Below are 6,590 nucleotides of genomic sequence, written 5' to 3'. Positions count from 1 at the left end.
TACCAGTTGAGAATAATAATCTTATCGAAAGCACTAATTATTTATTTATATTTAAAGAGAAGGTCTTCATGGAGAAAAGATTTTCTAGAGACGCATGTGCAATGCCTGAGCCAGATTGCCGCCCTCTTAAATTGGAGCCAGATAGTAATATGGACGATGGTATGTTTTTTGTATTTACTTACTCATACAATATATATATATATATATATATATATATATATATATATATATATATATATATATATATATATATATATATATATATATATATATATATATATATATATATATATATATATATATATATATATATATTTACTCTACCACTGAATTCCAGCAGGCCCATAATTATTCAATGAAAATGAACTTTTGGCATTGGTGTCGTGTTAGCTTATAGAACAGAAACCAGTTTTTTGACATAGTTCATAAACGTGCCACATTTCGAAATAGACCTTTTTGTGTTAAAATTGGCATGCCATCACCCTCGTAGTAGCTTAAGAAACAAAACAAGTCTTCTGACGTCAGCTCTCAAACATGCTCCTTTTTGACAAGAATTCATTTTTGTTTAAAAGTGACTTGGCCGCATCAAACCTGTTTCTAACATGCCTCAGGGCGGCCATTCCTGTTTTCGACCGACCCCACAAGAACTAAAAAACACAACAACAAACAGGGAAGCTCTCAAAAGTCTTTTACCAGCCATGCAATAAATACATTTTTTCAATACTATGTAAAATCTCTAAAAAAAACTCAAGAAAGCTCTGGTTTCACTAAAACATTCGTTTTTTACAATCATTCAAATATATCAAAATGCTCTATAATATAAAGAAAAGCTCATATTGAATGAGTCTATACACCAACTAAAACATTTTGATCAATTCTTGGACCCCTTTGTAGTAAGATCCCAGTGACACAAGGTCTCGAAGTTTTATGTTTTAAGTAGTTTACACTAACGTGAAACAAAAATACGCATTAAATATACTAATTCAAATATATAAAAAAAACACGTTCTCAGCAGATTAACCGGCATTAATGAACATAGAATATATATTTTTTTTTACACATGATCAAACTTTATACTTTTATTTAATTTCTAAATAAACAGCAAGTAGTCAAATAATCCGAAAAACAAGATCAACAATGAACATGAATAAAATAGACTGAAACAACTGACCGTGAGTTTTTTACTCTAAGATAAATTAAAGATCTAAGCAAATGGATTCTAACATACAAAGATCATAGTCCATTTGTTTTTAACACTCATGAATTGTAAATGGAGCTTGAGGTAAATGTTCTTTATGGTTTTAAAATTTGAAAGCTTCTTTTCAAAAATGAAATTCATCATGTTAAGCTAGAGCGAATTTTAAAAGGATTCTTTATTGATTGTTAACAAATTTGAAAGGTTTTTCTCCAGGATGAGTTCTTTGATGATAATTTAAATTGGCACTAGAAGTAAAACATTTCTTACATACGTCACATTCGAAATGTTTTTCTCCAGAATGGATTCTCTGATGTAAATTTAAATTTGCACTATAAGTAAAACATTTATTAGATACGTCACATTTGAAAGGTTTTTCTCCAGTGGGATTTTTTTGATGTTTATTTGAACCGGAACTTTTCACGGAACATTTCTCACGGACATAACATTTAAACGAGTTTTCTTCATAACGGGTTATTTGATGATCAGATAGCCTGTATTTATGATTGAATGCTTTCGAAAATATATCGTATTAGAAAGGTTTATCTACAGTAGGGGTTCTTTGATGAGCTGATAAGGAGGATTTACGGCTGAATGTTCTCTCACATGTATCACACTTGAAAGGTTTTTCTCCAGGATGAGTTCTTTGATGATAATTTAAACTGGTACTAGTCGTAAAACATTTCTTACATACGCCACATTCAAAAGGTTTTTCTCCAGTATGAGTTCTCTGATGAGCTGATAGTGTGCATTTCTGATTGAATGTTTTCTCACATACATCACACTCGAAGGGTTTTTCTCTATATGAGTTCTTCGATGATCTGATAAGGTGGATTTCCGTCTCAAGGTTTTCTCACATGTATCACATTTGAAAGTTTTTTTTCCATACTGAGTTCTTTGATGAAAATAAAGGTGGACTGTATGGCTGAATGATTTCGGACATACATCGCATTTGAACGGTTTTTCTTCAGTATGAGTTCTTTGATGAATAGACAGGTGGGCCTTTTGGATGAATGTTTTCTCACATATATCGCATTGGAAAGGTTTTTCTCTAGAACGAGTCCTTTGATTTATATTTAAATTGGAACTTGAAATGCAAGACCTCTTACAGACATTACACATGAACGGCATTTCTCCAGAGTGAGTTCTTCGATGATTTGATAGGGAAGATTTATGGCTGAAAGTTTTCTCACATACATCACATTGGCAAGGTTTTTCTTCAGTGTGAGTTCTTTGATGTCTATTTAAATCAGAACTAGAAGTAAAACATCTCTTGCAGACATCGAATTTAAAAGGTTTTTCTCCAGAATGAATTCTCTGACGTTTATATAAACTGAAACTTGAATTAAAACATTTCTTACATAAATCACACTTGAAAGTTTTTTTTCCAGTATGAGTCTTCCAATGATAAGATAGGGTGGACTTTCGGCTGAATGTTTTCTCGCAAACGTTACACTTGAAAGATTTTTCTTCATCATGAATATCCTCATGTTTTGCTAAATTATCTTCCGCAAATACACCAATGTTACTTCGTATCTTACGTTGACAATAAAAATTCGTTTCTGTTTTTCGACATATTCTTGTCAGACCAGGCATGCTAGATGTTCCACATTCCACATGATTTCACATGATACCATTATCATAGGACACTGCAACAAGGAGTACTAAAATAATGCATCTTTTTTCAAAATTAATCACCCCACCATTAATAATTTTCCTTTACACAATAATGTAAATAATTCTATTGACTCTTCAGTAGTTAATTAGTCTATAAATGTAAATTTGGAAATAAATTTCTGACTCCTCTACGAATTTTTTATTCATCTGATACTGAATAAAGCCAAAGTACATTTTTTCTAACTGTCTAAGAATAACTTGTGAAACACAATACCCATTCAAATTTAGACTCTTAAGGTTAGAAATTAATCTGCCTAAAAGCGGGATCATCTATTAGATATTACTATATGCTTTTGAGGGACTATTAGAACTCTCTATTTTCATCAACTAATACAGTTTATGCACACACAAATAATTATCATATACTGCCGTGTAACAATTTTTGACATTTTCTTTGTGGTATATATTATTTTAAATAATTTTGTACAATATCAAAAGAATTTTTCCAAACTAATATGAAAAGACTTAGCCAAAACTGATGAAAATAGTCAAATATTTATCTTTAAAGCAAATATAAAATTTATAGTGAAGCTCATTTAACTTAAATTTTCCAAAAGTAAACTTATTTTGCATTTTTCAATTGCCATTTTTCAGTTGTACATTTTTCAGTTGTACATAAAAGATGACCTAATGTGCCCTCCACCTCTTCTAACTATCAAATATGTTTGAGCTTTTTGGGTAAAATTCAAAGCAATTCCGATTATCAAACGACAAACACATAATTTATGCTAGTTGCCAAAAAGAAAAATCGAAACATGTCACAGATAATACCAACAATCTACAACATATTATCTCCAAATTATGCATTTTGCTAAATCAAAAATCCTGACCTCCAACATTTGTCCTCTTTGTCTTAATCCTAAAGCTTCTATCATATTAGGCCATAAAAAAACTACAGAGCAAGTTTAAGCAACTGGCGAAGACAACCCAATGTTAACAGTCAAATCTCTGTCAGATATCCAGGCCGCATAAAGCCCAGGTCGTACTCCAGTATCAATATCAAAGGAAGAATAATTTATTAATAATCCCTATTTTTAATAAAGTCCTCATTACGAAATTAAGGCTCATTGCTCCTTAGTCTTAGCCTTAATGAACCAGATTTTTACTGTTTTGCACCTGACTTCACCCTAATCATATTGCTCCATTTTTAGCTTTTAGTATTATATTGAAATCAATAGAACCTAATACGCTTTTATTTTTGTAAAAAATTAAGTGACTACAAAGCGGTTTATTCAAATATGAGTAAATAAAAGGCAAACATACCAGTAAATGCAGGTAATTATTTAATGCTCACATTACTTACAAGTATAAGTAAATCCTTGCACAACAAGCTAAAGCAATATTTCATATTTTTAAAATTAGAACAATTAAAATTGAGAAAATAGTAAGACAGTATAGAGATAAAAAGTCTGAAAAGAGTTCCAAGTAAAATTAAATTTGCCGCTTTATCATGGAGTTCATTGAGACAATCATATATTTTAATAAATGAAACACTCCATGATTCTAATCAACCAAGTATAACGCATAAAATGCCACCATTTAACACAGAAATAATAAAACCATATCCTTCACGCCCCTTTACAATTTCAAGGGAAGTAGTAGATACACCTTTACATTTTACATATTTAAATATTGAGAATAATTTTAGCATACATGAATCATGCCTTTGTCTCTATCGATGTTCAACTCAAGGTTAGGATCAAATTGAGATTTACAATCTGTATATGTACTAGAAGAAATTGTAAAAAGATTGACTTCATTTTCATTACTAATATAAGATTGATAACATATTGAGAGAAATGTGATAATAATAAACAAAGGAAGGCAATGGGAAAATACGTAATAAATTGGGGAAGTAGATTCTCTATGAATTTATTTATGCTGATGATTTAAACATTCGTGTTTAGAATGTTATCTGAATAAATGAGGTTTTAGAGGTTTTCAGAGTTTAAGGTGCAAAAATTCTGAGTTGGAAGAATAGCTTTGAAAATTAATGGTGACAAGACAAAGTCGCTGAGACAAGGAACAAGTGAAGGTGAAAAGCTGATGTTGGATAACAATAAGATCAATCAAGTTAGCAGCTTCACTTACTTAATTACAATTATTTATAAAGACAGGGGAGCAGTGAATATGCTAAAAGTAGAATAGCCAAGGCTCGGTATATTTATTCACAGTTGAAAATAGTTTGGAAGATTGGAAAGATAAATCTGGTCAACAAATTTCTGATAATGAAAACAACAGTGATGGTCGTGGTTAGCTATGGTTTTGTAGTGTGGAATCTTCAAAAAACGGAGTAGGATATTCTAGATGTTTTCCAGAGAAAATCCAGTCCACTGATTGTTTTGGTCATCGGACTGTATCTCAAACAGTAAGTTGACCCCCAAAAATTGGGTCAATGTCGCTATCTAGGGTTACAATAAGAAAAAGGTTGAGATGGATAGGACATGTTCCGCGAACGAAAGATGATAGATTGCCACAGGTCACCCTCCTCGGATAACCATCTAGGGCCACATGAAAAAATAAGTTAGTCCCAATGGGAGTTGAGGATGTCGTTACACAACATTTGAGGGAAATGGGAACTTCCTGGGAGGGTATAAAGAAGGGGGATTAGAATAAAATTAAATATAGAAGCATGCGTAGCTAATTTGGCCTCAGGTGCCTTAGTGCTGCAGTGAGCGGTTAATATCACAGTATTTTCATATTGTGTTAGCATTTGAAGAGGAATGTTCTGCTCTTCAAAGAGCTGAACATTTTCTTAGAAAAATAAGAATTCCAAATGAAACTAAGTTTTCCCTATTGTTTATGGATTACATCAGGATACAAAATTAAATATCCTAATAATTGAAAGCATACGGGACTCTTATTGATGAAGCATCTTTCTTCAAAGACAGTCGTTTTACTTGAACGAATAGAAAACATATCCTTCGCGCCCCGCCATAATTTCAAGGGAATTGTTGGATATATATTCTCATTTTGTATATTGAAATGAACAGAAGAATCTCAGTTTATATGAAGCATACCAATGTTATTGCTGATGTTCGACTATGGTTTAAGATGGCGACAATTAGATTTACAATTAGCAGATATGCAATAGGGATTGACCAAAAAATTGGCTGTATCTTTCATGGACATTATAGGATTAAGAATAGTATGATAATATAAATATACTATATAATCATTTGAAGAGGCATGTTTAGTTTCTGCAAAAGTAACAATAGAAATACCCTAAAAACATGCATAAGAAAAATAAGTCTGCTATTTATACAACATTACGAAGGTCTTGAGATTTTATATAGAAAATCCATCGATTAGTTTAGGGTTTGAAAAAGATATAATTTTTAAAATTAAGGAACTTTGCAAGAATAAGAGGAATTAGCAAGAGATGGATTTGCAGGCATAAGAAATTTTGGAAATTACAAAGTCTTATCAAATATGTTTTCATCAAGGTTGAAGTAAAAAATATTACCTAGTAGAGGGCAAACCTCTCCTAAAATTAAGAGACAGTTCCAGACATTTTGTATTTTTTTTGATTATTCTGTAGTTATATCATATGTTTTCAAAACATTAGAAGAGAGTTTAAATAAGACAAATACTTTCGGCATTTTAGCTAGTTTTTCTTCAAAACACCCAGTTTTGGGAAAGAAATGTCATGTCCCAAATACTCCTATCTCCGAAACCCCTAAGTAAATAAATATACTTCTGTATTTACGCAAGTTTG

At 31.4% G+C, this 6,590-nt stretch overlaps 1 pseudogene; it reads right to left on the bottom strand.

Moving 5' to 3' along the window:
- Positions 1 to 1,727: 1,727 nt before the first annotated feature.
- LOC148938932 (uncharacterized) overlaps positions 1,728 to 6,590 on the bottom strand; it is a 34,963-nt pseudogene continuing 30,100 nt past the window's right edge.

This window comes from Artemia sp. Qi Xiang Cuo, unplaced genomic scaffold (assembly GCF_049724085.1).
Source record: "Artemia sp. Qi Xiang Cuo unplaced genomic scaffold, ASM4972408v1 HiC_scaffold_29, whole genome shotgun sequence".
Taxonomy (NCBI): domain Eukaryota; kingdom Metazoa; phylum Arthropoda; class Branchiopoda; order Anostraca; family Artemiidae; genus Artemia; species Artemia sp. Qi Xiang Cuo.
The sequence above is the reverse complement of the archived record's forward strand: the minus strand, read 5'-3'. Positions and strand labels throughout refer to the sequence as shown.